Consider the following 13,253-nt stretch of genomic DNA (forward strand, 5'->3'; position numbering starts at 1 on the left):
CTGGAGTTGGAAAAACCTTCTCAGTGCAGAAGTTCACTCTGGACTGGGCCGAGGGTTTGGAGAACCAAGATGTCAGTCTGTTGATCCCGCTCTCCTTCAGGGAGCTGAACCTGATCAAAGGTGAGCAGTACAGTCTTCTCAGGCTGCTCCATGTTTTCCATCCGACCTTACAGAAGGTCACAGCAGAGCAGCTGGCTGTCTGTAAAGTGCTGCTCATCTTTGACGGCCTGGATGAAAGCAGACTTTCTCTGGACTTCAGAAACAATGAGGTTGTGTCTGATGTCTCACAGCAGTCCTCAGTCAACGTGCTGCTGACAAACCTCATCAGGGGGAAGCTGCTTCCCTCGGCTCTCGTCTGGATAACTTCCAGACCTGCAGCGGCCAATCAGATCCCTCCTGAGTGTGTGGACAGGGTGACAGAAGTACGAGGCTTCACTGACGTCCAGAAGGAGGAGTACTTCAGGAGGAGATCGAGTGATGAAGACCTGACCAGCAGAATCATCTCTCACATCAAGAGCTCCAGGAGAAGTACTCAGATCTTGTAGTAAAAGTAGAAGTACTCAGATCTTGTAGTAAAAGTAGAAGTACAGACCGTGAGCATCAGGGAACCCCAATGAACTGATATATGTTTTTTTTGTTGGGTTTTGTGTGGTAAATGTGAAGATGAGAGCGGTTTGTCTAAAGTGTACTTCTCTCTGTTCTGAAGAAAGATCCGGAATTTTTTTACATAGGAGTCTAATGGGAGCCAGGTGGACTTTTTGTCTCTTCATGCCCTCAAGAGGCATTTTTTTTAATTTTCCAACCTAGGAGAGGTTTTCCTACGCTTTTCAGGAAAAATGATGTCTGAGGAGTGTAGGGTTTGGGAATTATGGCAGGTTTCAAAAAATGTTTTGGGAGAATTTCAAGTTGTCCTCCACTCTGTTTTGAGATCAAAGCACTCTAATGCTGCGTTCACATCGGACGCGATGCGATGTTTGGGGGCGGCGCGATTACATGTAAAATCAATGCAGAGACGCGGACGGACGCGAATTCGCTCCGACGGCAAGCATGAAGCGGTGGACGCGAATTCCGCAGCGCGATTGAGACTATTGAAGTGGGCCGCGACAAACGCTCATATTCGCGTGATGCGCGCGGTAGCCAATCAGCGGTGAGGATCTCAGCCTGCCGTCACTGACGTTCAACCAGAAAACATCAGCCGTTAGCTGTTAGCAGTTAGCACACAGAGCTCACAGCTCCTCATATCTGTTCAGAAACTGGACAAAAGTTAAACAAGTACAAACCACAGACTGTCTGTGTCATGGCGAATACAGTCGCTGGTTTATTTATGTCTATAGGCCGTTGTTGTGTGTGTGGACGGTCGGAGCATATACTGCGTTAGCTTAGCCCGGTCGACCCGATCTTCATTCAGAAAACAAGCATTTTAAAAGGTTTTTCGCCTGCCGTCTTGTCTGCAGACTTGTCAAGCATTAATTCATGGTTTTTACTAACCGGTATCAGTATGTTGTTACTTCGGCATCATTTAGAAACGTGTATTAAAATTGAATCACGGTCAAATATGTTAATTTTGTTGTAGTTGTAGCTCCCGAGCCAGCGTGTCTTGTTTGAATGACGCGAGTAAACACACCTGACAGCCGCGGTGAAACTCAAGCGTTTAGAGCAGGGGTGCCCAACCAGTCGATCGCGAGATGTGTCTAAAAATAGAACAACAATATTCTGTTTTATCGTTAATGTCCTATAACATAATCTTCCTGTGCCAGAATAATGCACTTGAACGCATCAAAGCTTTGTGATTGGCCGGCGTGACCCCATGTGTCGGGGTGTGGCTGGTGGGCAGTGGGCACTAGTTCGCTGACGTTGTCCATGTCAACAGGAGTGACAGTCCGCACACACACAAGACCGCAATTATGGCAGAAGCAAAAAAGCCCAAAATATATCATTTTCACTCCGAGTGGGAGGATGATTATTTTTGTATCTATTCCAATTCAAAGTCCATCTGTCTCATCTGCAATGCGAGCGTGGCTTTATCGAAGAATGGTAATTTAGGAGCGGCATTTCAAAACAGTGCACAAACGCTACGAGACGGAATTCCCTCCTAATTCTGCCCTACGCTCCCAAAAGGTCAGAGGTCAGAGGGACCTGAAAGGACAGCTAAATGCACAGCAGTCCATTTTCACCAGGCCCAACAACAAGAGCAAGGCTGCTACCATAGCATCTTATCGTGTCAGTCACGTTCTTGCGAAACACATGAAGTCTTTCAAAGACGGCGAAGTTGTGAAAGAAGCATTCCTGGAGGCTGCCGACGCGCTTTTTGGGGACAGTAAAAATAACAGTAGCATTTCAACAGGTTTTTGATATAATAAAAACTCAAGTTAGATACCGTTATTAATCAGCTGTAAGTTTTAGTTTGTTTGAACTGATTCATTATAATTATTGTACAACATGGTATAAGAATGCAAACATAAAGATCTGTTCTGTTTAAATTGATTATAGTCTATTATCAATTCAGGTTAAGAAACTAGTGTTGCTTGCATCCTATTTTAAAGGCATTTCTTTTTATACTCTACTAAAATGCAACAACAAAAGGGTTTGATTCTATAAATGTTCTCTTTTTTATTGCACTTTGGCAGCAGATTCCTGTGTAGCTTCAGATCTGAGTTGTCTTATTAGTAAGCCTAATTTATACTTTTGTAGCAACACTATTTTTATATAATGGCAAAGAAAGGGTTCAGAGTCTTTTCTTTTTTCCCTGTGTCATATGTGGCAGCACTGTTCAATGTTTCTTGAAAACATGACCCACTGTAGTATGTGACGTGTGAATAAACTCCAACTCTGTATCAACAACACTGTTGTGTAACTTCAGTTAAATACTTGTGTGTGTGTTGATTAGAAAGAGGTAAGATAAAGGATCTGCAGTATTTTATGAAGTATTAATCGTACAAAGGTCAGTTTTATACAAGTAGAAGTGTGTATTTACCTGATAGTAGGCTGTCAGTAATGGCTACCCCTCTCTATTTGGACTGGTAGATCTCAGCAGACTGGCAACTTTAACCTGTTAAGCCCTGAGCCTGTTTTTCAGGTCTCAGGCTCGAAAATGACATTCCCAGAACAAATGACCATATCTTCCCTTCTAAAAGGGTTAAATAAACCTGTGAGTTGGATGTAGAAAAGTCAGAATCAATATAGATGTTTTTTATTTTAAAGAAAATTCAGATTTTACATCGTAAAAAACTGTAAATTATAGTGCCCGTCCAAAAATTCTTTTTTACTTATAGTGAAAACTACCCTTGGATGATGGTAAGGTAGACTAAAAGCTGTAGGAATCCAAAGTACAACATATAATAAGTACCCTGTATCAAGATTGATGCAAAACAAGTGACATTTGACCTTTTTAGAGAGATTTAGCAAAAAGAAACCACTTCTGGGGTCATTTGGGTGGATTTTCCATATCTCTGGAACCCCTTGCTCGATTTTGATGGTTGACACCTCTTTCTGACCATTAGAGCCAATAGAATCGAAGGGGGAGTCCCCCACACACACTCATTTGGAAAAAAAAGGTGGGGGCTTCGCGCATGTCATTTTGCATTAGAGTGAAGCTACATTCTAGCTCTGACATCTAGAAACAGAATAGCATGGATTATCCGTTTTATTGGTCATGGATTATCAGAAATCATTTCAAAGGGACACAGACACATTAGATTAACCTATGGATTAACTTCAGCAGCGTTTTTATCGTTTTAATGCCATTGAAGACCACTTTGGAGAGACTACAGAGCCAAGGTAACCTTGTTAGCATTTTTAGCTACCTAGCGTCACCTGTTTTGAGGTCTGTTTTTGTTTATAACTACGCAAATTCATATAATTCAGTGATAATGAGGGCACCCATCGATTCTGTGTCACCTCACGATGTGAATCGATGTCATGGATGTGGAGAAGAGATAAATAATAAGGTTTTGTGAGTGATTTTCGGTGCAGTAATCTGTTAGCATTTCTCGCTCGTTGCTAATTCAGAGGCTCAGTGTTAGCATTGTGGGTTTTCTTTTGAAAAAAAAAAAAAAAATGATCAGTTAGATGAGTTTCTTCCCGTTACATGGATATAAAACATTCATAGTTTATTAACCTGTTACGCACCGCCCCCCCAGTTCCGGGCCGATAAACGCGTCATTTGCAGGAAACAACGTCTAAGGAATCTTAATATTTAATAAACTATGAATGTTTTATATCCATGTAACGGGAAGAAACTCAGCTAACTGATCTTTTTACATTTTTTTTCCAAAGAAAACCCACAATGCTAACACTCAGCCTCTGAATTAGCCACGAGCGAAAAAATGTAACCTATCACTGCACATAAACTCACTCAGACCTCCCTTATTACTTATCCTAGATGCACAGCCAACCCATCGATTAGCATCTCCTGGAGACACAGAATCTGTGGGTGCCCACCTCAACACTCATTGCGACGCTATAAACGAAAACGTACATCAAAACATGTAGCACTAGGTAGCTACAAACGCTAACATGGCTTACCTTGGTCAAAACTGGTCTTCAATGGCATTAAAACGATAAAAAAACGATGCTGCAGTTAATCCATAGGTTCATCCAATGTGTCTGTGTCCTCTTTGAAATGATTTCTGATAATCCATAAGCAATAAAACTGCTTTTTCGTTTCCAAATGTCAGAGCGAGAGATCACTTCACTCTGGTGCAAACCTGCATGCGGGAAGCCCCCACCTTTTTTTTCCAAATGAGTGTGTGTGGGGGACTCCCCCTTCGATTCTATTGGCTCTAACGGTCAGAAAGAGGTGTCAACCATCAAAATCGACCAAGGGGGGCCAGAGATATAAAAAAAAAACATTTTCACCCAAATCACCTCAGAGGTGGAGTGGTTTTGGCTAAACCTCTCTAAAAAGGTCAAATGTCACTTGTTTTGCATCAATCTTGATACAGGGTACTTATTATATGTTGTACTTTGGATTCCTAAAGCTTTTAGTCTACTAACCCATCATCCAAGGGTAGTTTTCACTATAAGTACAAAATATTTTTTGGACGGACACTATAATTTACAGTTTTTTACTATGTAAAATCTGAATTTTCTTTAAAATAAAAAACATCTATATTGATTCTGACTTTTCTACATCCAACTCACAGGTTTATCATTACTTTGAGAATAAAGATTATTAATTTAACCCTTTTAGAAGGGAAGATATGGTCATTTGTTCTGGGAATGTCATTTTCGAGCCTGAGACCTGAAAAACAGGCTCAGAGCTTAACAGGTTAAATGAACATGCCCTCAGACACTGTTTCCTGCAAGATGTTGCGGCAGTGCCCCGGTACCGGGGTCTCTCGGGCTTAACAGGTTAAAAAGTCATTTCATATTTTGGTTTCATCATTTTTCTGTGTTGCACTTTGGAGACGCTGCAGATAGAATACGTATAGCTCAGTGGTCAGAGCTGACAGACAGCAACCAGTGGGATGTGGGTCTGAATCCTGAGCCTGGCAGACAAACTCCCACTGAATCTCCAGAAAAATCTCTCTGGCCAAACTCATAACTTGACAAAAATTGGAGTGCAAAGCAACCCTGCTCTTCCAGATTAAACCTATTTTACGAAAATGACTTCATACCTAAATAAATGTGTGAATGTTTTATCAATTTGGGTTTGAATCCCGAGCATGGCAGTACTTTTCAGACCCCATTACCTTCCCTCTTTTAACACCACATATGCAAACATATCTCTTGTCAAAAGCATATCTTAAATCATAAAAGATTATAAAAAATGTAATGTATTTTGTATTTTGGGCTTTGATTTGATAGAAATAAGGTTGAACCTCCTTGTTTACCTTACTGTGGTTGTTAAGGCGTTTGTGTTTTGGGAACTATTTGTGTTTAGGTTATTCATCTGTCCATATCTTTCAAAATAAACCTCACTATGGAAAGCTAGTCTTATCAGTAAAGTCTCTGAGAGGGAATTACAGCCTGTCTCTACGGCCTCTCTCTTGTAATTCACACGACATCTTAAAAATATTTAGCTATCATCAAGTGTTGTCTGTTCTCTAAACACATCCATGCCTTTAACAGACGAGGGCTTTTATTTTGAAATTACTTCCTGGCCATTACTTTTTTAAAGGTGGGGTAGGTAATTCCCTTCAGAAACACTTTTTGTTATATTCCATGGAATGCTCTTAACATCCCGATAGCAATGAATACATTAAATGCTTTGATAATAAATACATACAAAAACGTCATCTGTGGAAGCCGTAGTACTGTAAAAAGCACTGCCAATCATCTGAGCCGGCCCGGCTAAAATAACTGGATGGCCTACCTGCCTGTCAGCCTTCCATCTGTGCACAAACTTATCTCGTGCCCTCATTGGTCATGTGCGCGTTCATGTGTGTTGGAGGAGGGGCTCTGTGAGGAAGTCTGAAGGAAGAGGCAGATTTTTTCCGGTTGTGTACTTTCAAATTCTAGCGCACTCGAGCTGGTTTCTCCATTCTTACCTACCCTACCTTTAAAGTGGACCTATCATGCTATATTTAAATGATATATTGTAGGGCCATACCTATATAAGGTATATTTATAAGTTTCTGTTTTCAAAATACCAAACAGATCATGCATTTTAGCCATGCCTCATTTCGCTCTATGTGCTGTTTGCTGTCTACGGGTCTGATTCTGCTGACCACGCCCCCCTGCAGGAGAGGGGAGACGTGCTCTGATCAGCTGCTGGGCTGTCAGAAGAGGGGGAGAAAAAGAGATCTCCGTCCTCCGTGTTTTATTATATAGAGTCGTTATTCATTTGTTTTAAAGCTCAATAAATAACAAAGAAGACCTTTGACCGGCACTTTTCTAATTTCGTCCGGAAGATTTAAACTTTAACGGACATCTTGACCGGCGAAAGAAACTGAAACTCTGCCGCACGGTCCCCTCGTTCCTTGGAAGAGGCGGAGAGGTGGGTGTTTGTCATCTGCTGGTGGACTAACCGGAGAGAATTACAGTGCTTGCCTCGACGGGGAGGGATTGCATTGAATTAAAGCAGCGGGAGCAAACGCTTGCCTCGGGGAGGGAGAAAAAGAGCCACAGCGGAGAATAAACAGAAGGGTAACCATGGTAACTATGGGCGGGAAGTCTTCTTCGCTGCTTTTGTGGCAGACTACAGCGCCACTTACAGGCCTGGCATATGTACTACAGCGTCTCCAGCGCTTTCGAGCGGCAATGGCCGGCCGTGGCCCAACCCCACATTCCCCTGATAGGTGGAGAGTTGGCCCAATAGCCGTAGCGCCACCGTCCTGACGTCAGGACAGTGTTCAAATCTGGATCAGTTTTTATCAGATCCGTTGCAGCCCCTTTTTTAGAGATTTGGGTATGGAGGAAAATAGAGAGGGTTGTGTTTTCTGACACTTGGTGAGTTCCCTGGAACACCGGGGACACATATTCATGTAGACTTGGCTCAACCCCGCTATCCCGGACTCCGCTATTGTCCCTGACGGATTCTCTATTTTTCGTCAGGACCGGACTGCTAACTCGGGTAAAAGTAAGGGAGGCGGTGTGTGTGTAATGACTAACAACAACTGGTGCTCAGATGTGAAGATTATTTCATCGGACTGTTCCGCACAGCTAGAGCACCTCATGATCTCATGTCGGGCCTTCCATCTGCCGAGGGAATTCACATCTGTTGTGATAACAGCAGTGTATATCCCGCCGCAGCCACTCGCCGACAACAACACGGCACTCGATCAGCTGTTTGGGTTTATTGATAAAACCGAGACTTCACGGCCAGATGCGGCGTTCGTTGTGGCCGGAGATTTCAACACCGCCAACATGAAGAAGGTTTTGCCAAAATATTACCAACACATCAACTTCCCGACGCGCGGGGGAAACATACTGGACCATGTTTATTCCCCTTTCCGGAATGGATATAAGGCTCTCCCTCGCCCTCCCTTCGGCAAATCAGACCATATCTCACTACTGTTGTTGCCTGCGTACAAGCAGAAACTTAAAAGGGACAGACCGGTAACAAGGACAGTACAACGATGGAGCGTGGAGTCAGATGAGGCACTGCAGGATTGCTTTGCATCTACGGATTGGAGTGTGTTTGAGGACAATAACATCAACACACACACGGACACTGTCATCTGCTACATTGGGAAATGCATCGATGACGTGGTACCGAAGGTTTCTGTACGGACATTCCCAAATCAAAAGCCCTGGGTAAACGGTGAGGTGCGCGGCAAACTGAAAGCGCGCACTCTCGCGCACACAGCGGGAGATTTGGAGGAGTACAGGAAATCTAGGTATGATCTCCTTAGAGTAATTAAAAATGCAAAGAGACAGTACAAAGAGAAGGTGGAATCTGACTTCAAAGGCTGTAACACTAGGAATATGTGGGCGGGACTAAGGACAATGACTGACTACAAAGGAGCAGCGGGGGGTGCTGCGGGAGTGTCTGCGTGCGCATCTCTCCCAGATGAGCTAAACAGTTTTTTTGCACGCTTTGAGAGCAGCCAGGCTGTGGAGGTACAGAGGGACCAGGAGCTACACTGCCCTTTTGTTTTAAATGGGGCAGATGTGTGTAAATCCTTTAAAAGGGTTAACCCACACAAGGCTCCTGGACCTGATGGCATCCCTGGCCGTGTTCTCAGGGTGTGTGCAGTTCAGCTGGCAGAGGTGTTCACAGACATCTTCAACAGGTCCCTGCTGCAGTCTGTAGTCCCCACATGTTTTAAACACTCCACCATCATTCCTGTCCCCAAAAAGACAATCATCACCTGCCCCAACGACTACCGCCCAGTAGCACTCACCTCCATCATAATGAAGTGCTTTGAGCGGTTAGTCAAATTATTCATCACCTCCTCCCTCCCTGAATCTCTGGACCCCCTGCAGTTTGCCTACAGAGCAAACAGGTCCACAGACGACGCCATAGCCCTCACCCTCCACACTGCCCTCTCACACCTGGACCCGAAGAACAGGAACACATATGTGAGAATGCTGTTCATTGACTACAGTTCAGCATTCAACACCATTGTGCCCTCCAAGCTGGCCATCAAGCTCAGAGACCTCGGGCTCAACAGCGCCCTCTGTGAGTGGATCCTGAACTTCCTGACGGGCAGACCCCAGGCAGTGCGGGTGGGAAATATCACATCCTCCACCCTGATTCTCAACACCGGTGCCCCTCAAGGCTGCGTGCTCAGCCCTCTCCTCTACTCCCTGTTCACCCACGACTGCGTGGCCACACACAGCTCCAACACCATCGTGAAGTTTGCTGATGACACGACCGTCATCGGTCAGATCACAGACGATGACGAGACGGCGTACAGAGAGGAGGTCGAAAACCTGACATCTTGGTGCCAGGATAACAACCTCCATCTCAACATCAGCAAAACAAAGGAGCTGATTGTGGACTACAGGAAGCAGCAGGGAGAGGGACACGCCCCCATCGCCATCAATGGGACTACGGTGGAGAGAGTCAAAAGCTTCAGGTTCCTTGGGGTCCACATCACTGAGGACCTGACATGGTCTCTTCACACCACCACCATCACCAAGAAAGCTCGACAGCGGCTCTTCTTCCTCCGCAGGTTGAGGAGGTTCAAAATGGATTCCAGGATACTCTGCAACTTCTACAGGTGCACCATAGAGAGTATCCTCACTGGCAGCATGACGGCCTGGTACGGCAGCTGCACCGACCTCGATCGTAAGGCTTTACAGAGGGTGGTGAAAACTGCACAGCACATCACCAGGACGGAGCTGCCATCCATGGAGGACCTTTACTCCCAGCGGCTCAGGAAGAAATCACTACGGATTATCAAAGACCCCCATCACCCCAGCCACAAACTGTTCTTTCTGTTGCCGTCTGGCAGACGTTACCGCAGCATCCTGGCAAGGACAAGAAGATTCGGAGACAGTTTCTTCCCGCGGGCAGTGAGACTGTTAAAAAATTGAACTGTTGAAACAACATCAAACATTCAACTGCTACTCAGTAGTATGTATCTAATACCTAATATATATATATCATTCCAATAACTTGTATATAGACTCGTACTGCACTATTCCACATCATAACTTTATTTCATTTTTATAACTATTATTATTTTTGTATTGCTCATGCTCTTATTGTTATTATGTTATGTTATTATGTTGCATTGTTGGAGAAGCCTGTGACATAAGATTTTCAACTGCATAATTACTCTGTAGCTATGTCAGATTGACAATAAAGAACCTTGAACCTTGAACCTTGAGAAAAGACGTACAAAAGTGCATTTTGCATGATAGGTCCCCTTTAAGGTAAAAAAGAAAAACTAAAGAAATATTGCAGTTGCTTTTCCGATTATTGGTATAAGAAAGAAAGACGATTGAAACGAAGGTACTACAAAATAAAATATTAATATAAAATTAAAAATTAAAAAGTGAAAAAAATGCTTTTATTACAATATGAATACATTATTTTTAATACATTAGGATAAAAACAAATTTGAAAAAATATATATAATGAAATGTAAATTGACAAAAAGATTACAACGTTTACATTTGTATTCAAATAATTACAAAAAATTGCATTATATATATATAATAGGGAATAATGTAATGCACAGTTAACAATAGAGCTCTTAAATACCTATACACTTTAACTTAAGTAAGGGTTTTAATGCAGGATGTTTACTTGCTGCATGTCTATTTCTATCTTACTGAATATAATCCTGTATGTTCACATTCCTCTGATGAGGCTATGAAACAAAGGGAGGAGGAGCTGCAGACAGGTGAGGGCGTTGAAGTGAAGAATTAAGTCAAACTGCCATTTTACACTTCGACAGAGAGGAGGACAACAGGGTGAGTGTTAACACCAGGCTCTGCTTTGTAACACATTATTTACTCTGTTAAACTGATTTCAGAACATAACTTCTTTATACAAAATCAGCGTCCTGGAGTCCAATGAGACTTCTGCAAATGTTGTAATGTTTTTCCATGTACTGGTTCCTGATCCATCAGAGTTACATAACATGTGACAGCCCAGCACAGTCAACATGTAGAGGCCTGTCTGAAGTCTGACTGATTGTTGTATTTTAAACAAGTTTATTGTTATGATGGTTTTGATTGAAACAAGTGGGTTTTAATAATGTATGTGTACTGCATGTGTGTGTGTGTGTGTGTGTGTGTGTGTGTGTGTGTGTGTGTGTGTGGGTGTGTGTGTGTGTGTGTGTGTGTGTGTGTGTGTGTGTGAGTGAGTGTGTGTGTGTGTGTGTGTGTGTGTGTGTGTGTGTGTGTGTGTGTGTGTGTGTGTGTGTGTGTGTGTGTGTGTGTGTGTGTGTGTGTGTGTGTGTGTGTGTGTGTGTGTGTGTGTGTGTGTGTGTGTGTGTCTTCAGTGTTACTGGTTTGTCTCTCAGACTGGAGAAGATGAGTGATTTAAAAGATGACGAAGAGGACAGATCTCCAGTCTCCAGCTGTCTGTCTCTGAAGAGTGACTGGTCTATGTCTCTACCTCTAGTCTTCAGTGATGAACCTGGACCCTCAGACACAGAGTAAGTCTGTTTCTACTGTAAACTGACCTGAAGAGGATTCAGTTTGTATATTATCTCTTAATCTAAACTTGTTTTAATGATCACAGTAAAGCAACTTGGTAGAGTACAGTAACAAAGGTGAATTGAACTCTTGCTCCTTGCATCAGCGATAGTAAATAATAGTAAAGATACTAAGACTTTGTAAAACGTTAAAAACTTGAATTGTAACAGCAGAAACCCACAAGCATGACTCAAACACTCTAACCATGTTTAATAAGGTGAACAGACAGAAATCTAAAACTGCTCTTTAAATGAACTAATGGTGTGTGTAAAACATGTGTTGTTTCCACAGACAGAGAGCAGAGTCTTCAGTCTCTGGCCGTCTGTCTCTGAAGAGTGACCAGTCTAAAGGCTCTCCTCTATACTTCAGTGATGAACCTGGACCCTCAGACACAGAGTAAGTCTGTTTCTACTGTAAACTGACCTGAAGAGGATTCAGTGTTTATGTTACCTGATAATCTAACCTGTTCTTTATTAACTACATGAGCGCAGTTCAGTAATAATCACAGTTGTTTACAGCAAAGAAACACATTTAAAGTCAGTAAAGAAGCAAAGCAGATTACAGTAAAAGTAAATTACAGTTAAAACCCAGTACAGTAAAGAAACACAGTGACCATCATTCAAGGATATTTAAATATTAGTTTTCACATTACAATTAATCCTTCAGGATGATCAGTCAATGGCTTTTTTGCAATGGTGTTCAAGTATTATGAACCTGTTGTTTTATCATTATATTTGTGGCATTAAATGGTTTTACAATGACAATCATGATGAAATGATAATATTGATATAAACTTATTTTAAAAAAGTGTTGTCCAACAAAATAAATGAAATGCGTTATTTGGGCGGACGGCCCAGGGGCAAGGCAGAACGGGAACTGTGGGAACGCTCAGGGGGTTGGAGACAGGGGCGAAGTATGGGCTCAGAACAGTCTCATAATACACACATGCACACAGAAGGATTCACACTTGTGTTTTTCAATGCACACACAAATGTGTTCCGTTTCATATTCATGTAAATAAAATCCAAATACAGAAAAAAGTTTTACATATGTATTTTTGATCCTCACATATTTGTTTTCCGTTTAAAACCGCTGCACCTACAAACACAAGCCGCTTTCTGTGCATTGATCGCTGTGCATTCGTGTGTGGGTTTTTTGAGACTCCCCTGACGGTCACCCGATTCGTACTTGTAATTTTTTCTATCTATAGCCAATCAGATGTCTCCTCAATTCTAAGCCAATCACATGAGCGCGCCCCCACGAGGGTAGATTTCTTGGGTTTATGACGTAGCGCTTCATGTACGCATTTTGCGCTGTCCGGAGCTGACAGGTCCATGGAGCCTGCCTGCAGGCGCTAATCTCAGGACACCTCCACTCTCAGTACATTGCCACTTTCCGAGCAGGAAATGCACGCAAATACAAGCCTTTATATTATTAAGGTACAGTGCCACTTTCCGAACCATTAATAAATGCTTGTGTACACAAAAACGGCAGGCAAAACCGTTTTAAATGTGTGTTTCCTGTATGGCGAATACAGCTGCTTTATTTATGTCTGTATGAAGTTGTTGTGAGTGTGGAGGGAGCAGCTACAGGTTAGCTTAGCCTAATCGATCAGTGCACTACGAAGCCAGTGCTAGACAGTGAACTGTCAACGGGGGGAGCCCCGCCGGTCATTATCGGCCGATATTCACTCTTAATAGTTTGATCGGTGC

General features: G+C 42.8%; 1 protein-coding gene across 1 annotated transcript in view; it reads left to right on the plus strand.

Annotated features, from left to right (window-relative positions):
- The window catches only part of LOC117496518 (protein NLRC3-like), a 45,124-nt gene that overhangs the window by 2,819 nt on the left and 29,052 nt on the right, over window positions 1–13,253 (plus strand). The window contains exon 3 of the mRNA XM_034148200.1: window positions 11,833–11,937. The gene's annotated coding sequence lies outside the window, so the exon portion shown is untranslated. The remainder of the gene's footprint in view (window positions 1–11,832; window positions 11,938–13,253) is intronic.

The sequence above is a fragment of the Trematomus bernacchii genome, unplaced genomic scaffold (genome assembly GCF_902827165.1).
Source record: "Trematomus bernacchii unplaced genomic scaffold, fTreBer1.1, whole genome shotgun sequence".
NCBI classification, from domain to species: domain Eukaryota; kingdom Metazoa; phylum Chordata; class Actinopteri; order Perciformes; family Nototheniidae; genus Trematomus; species Trematomus bernacchii.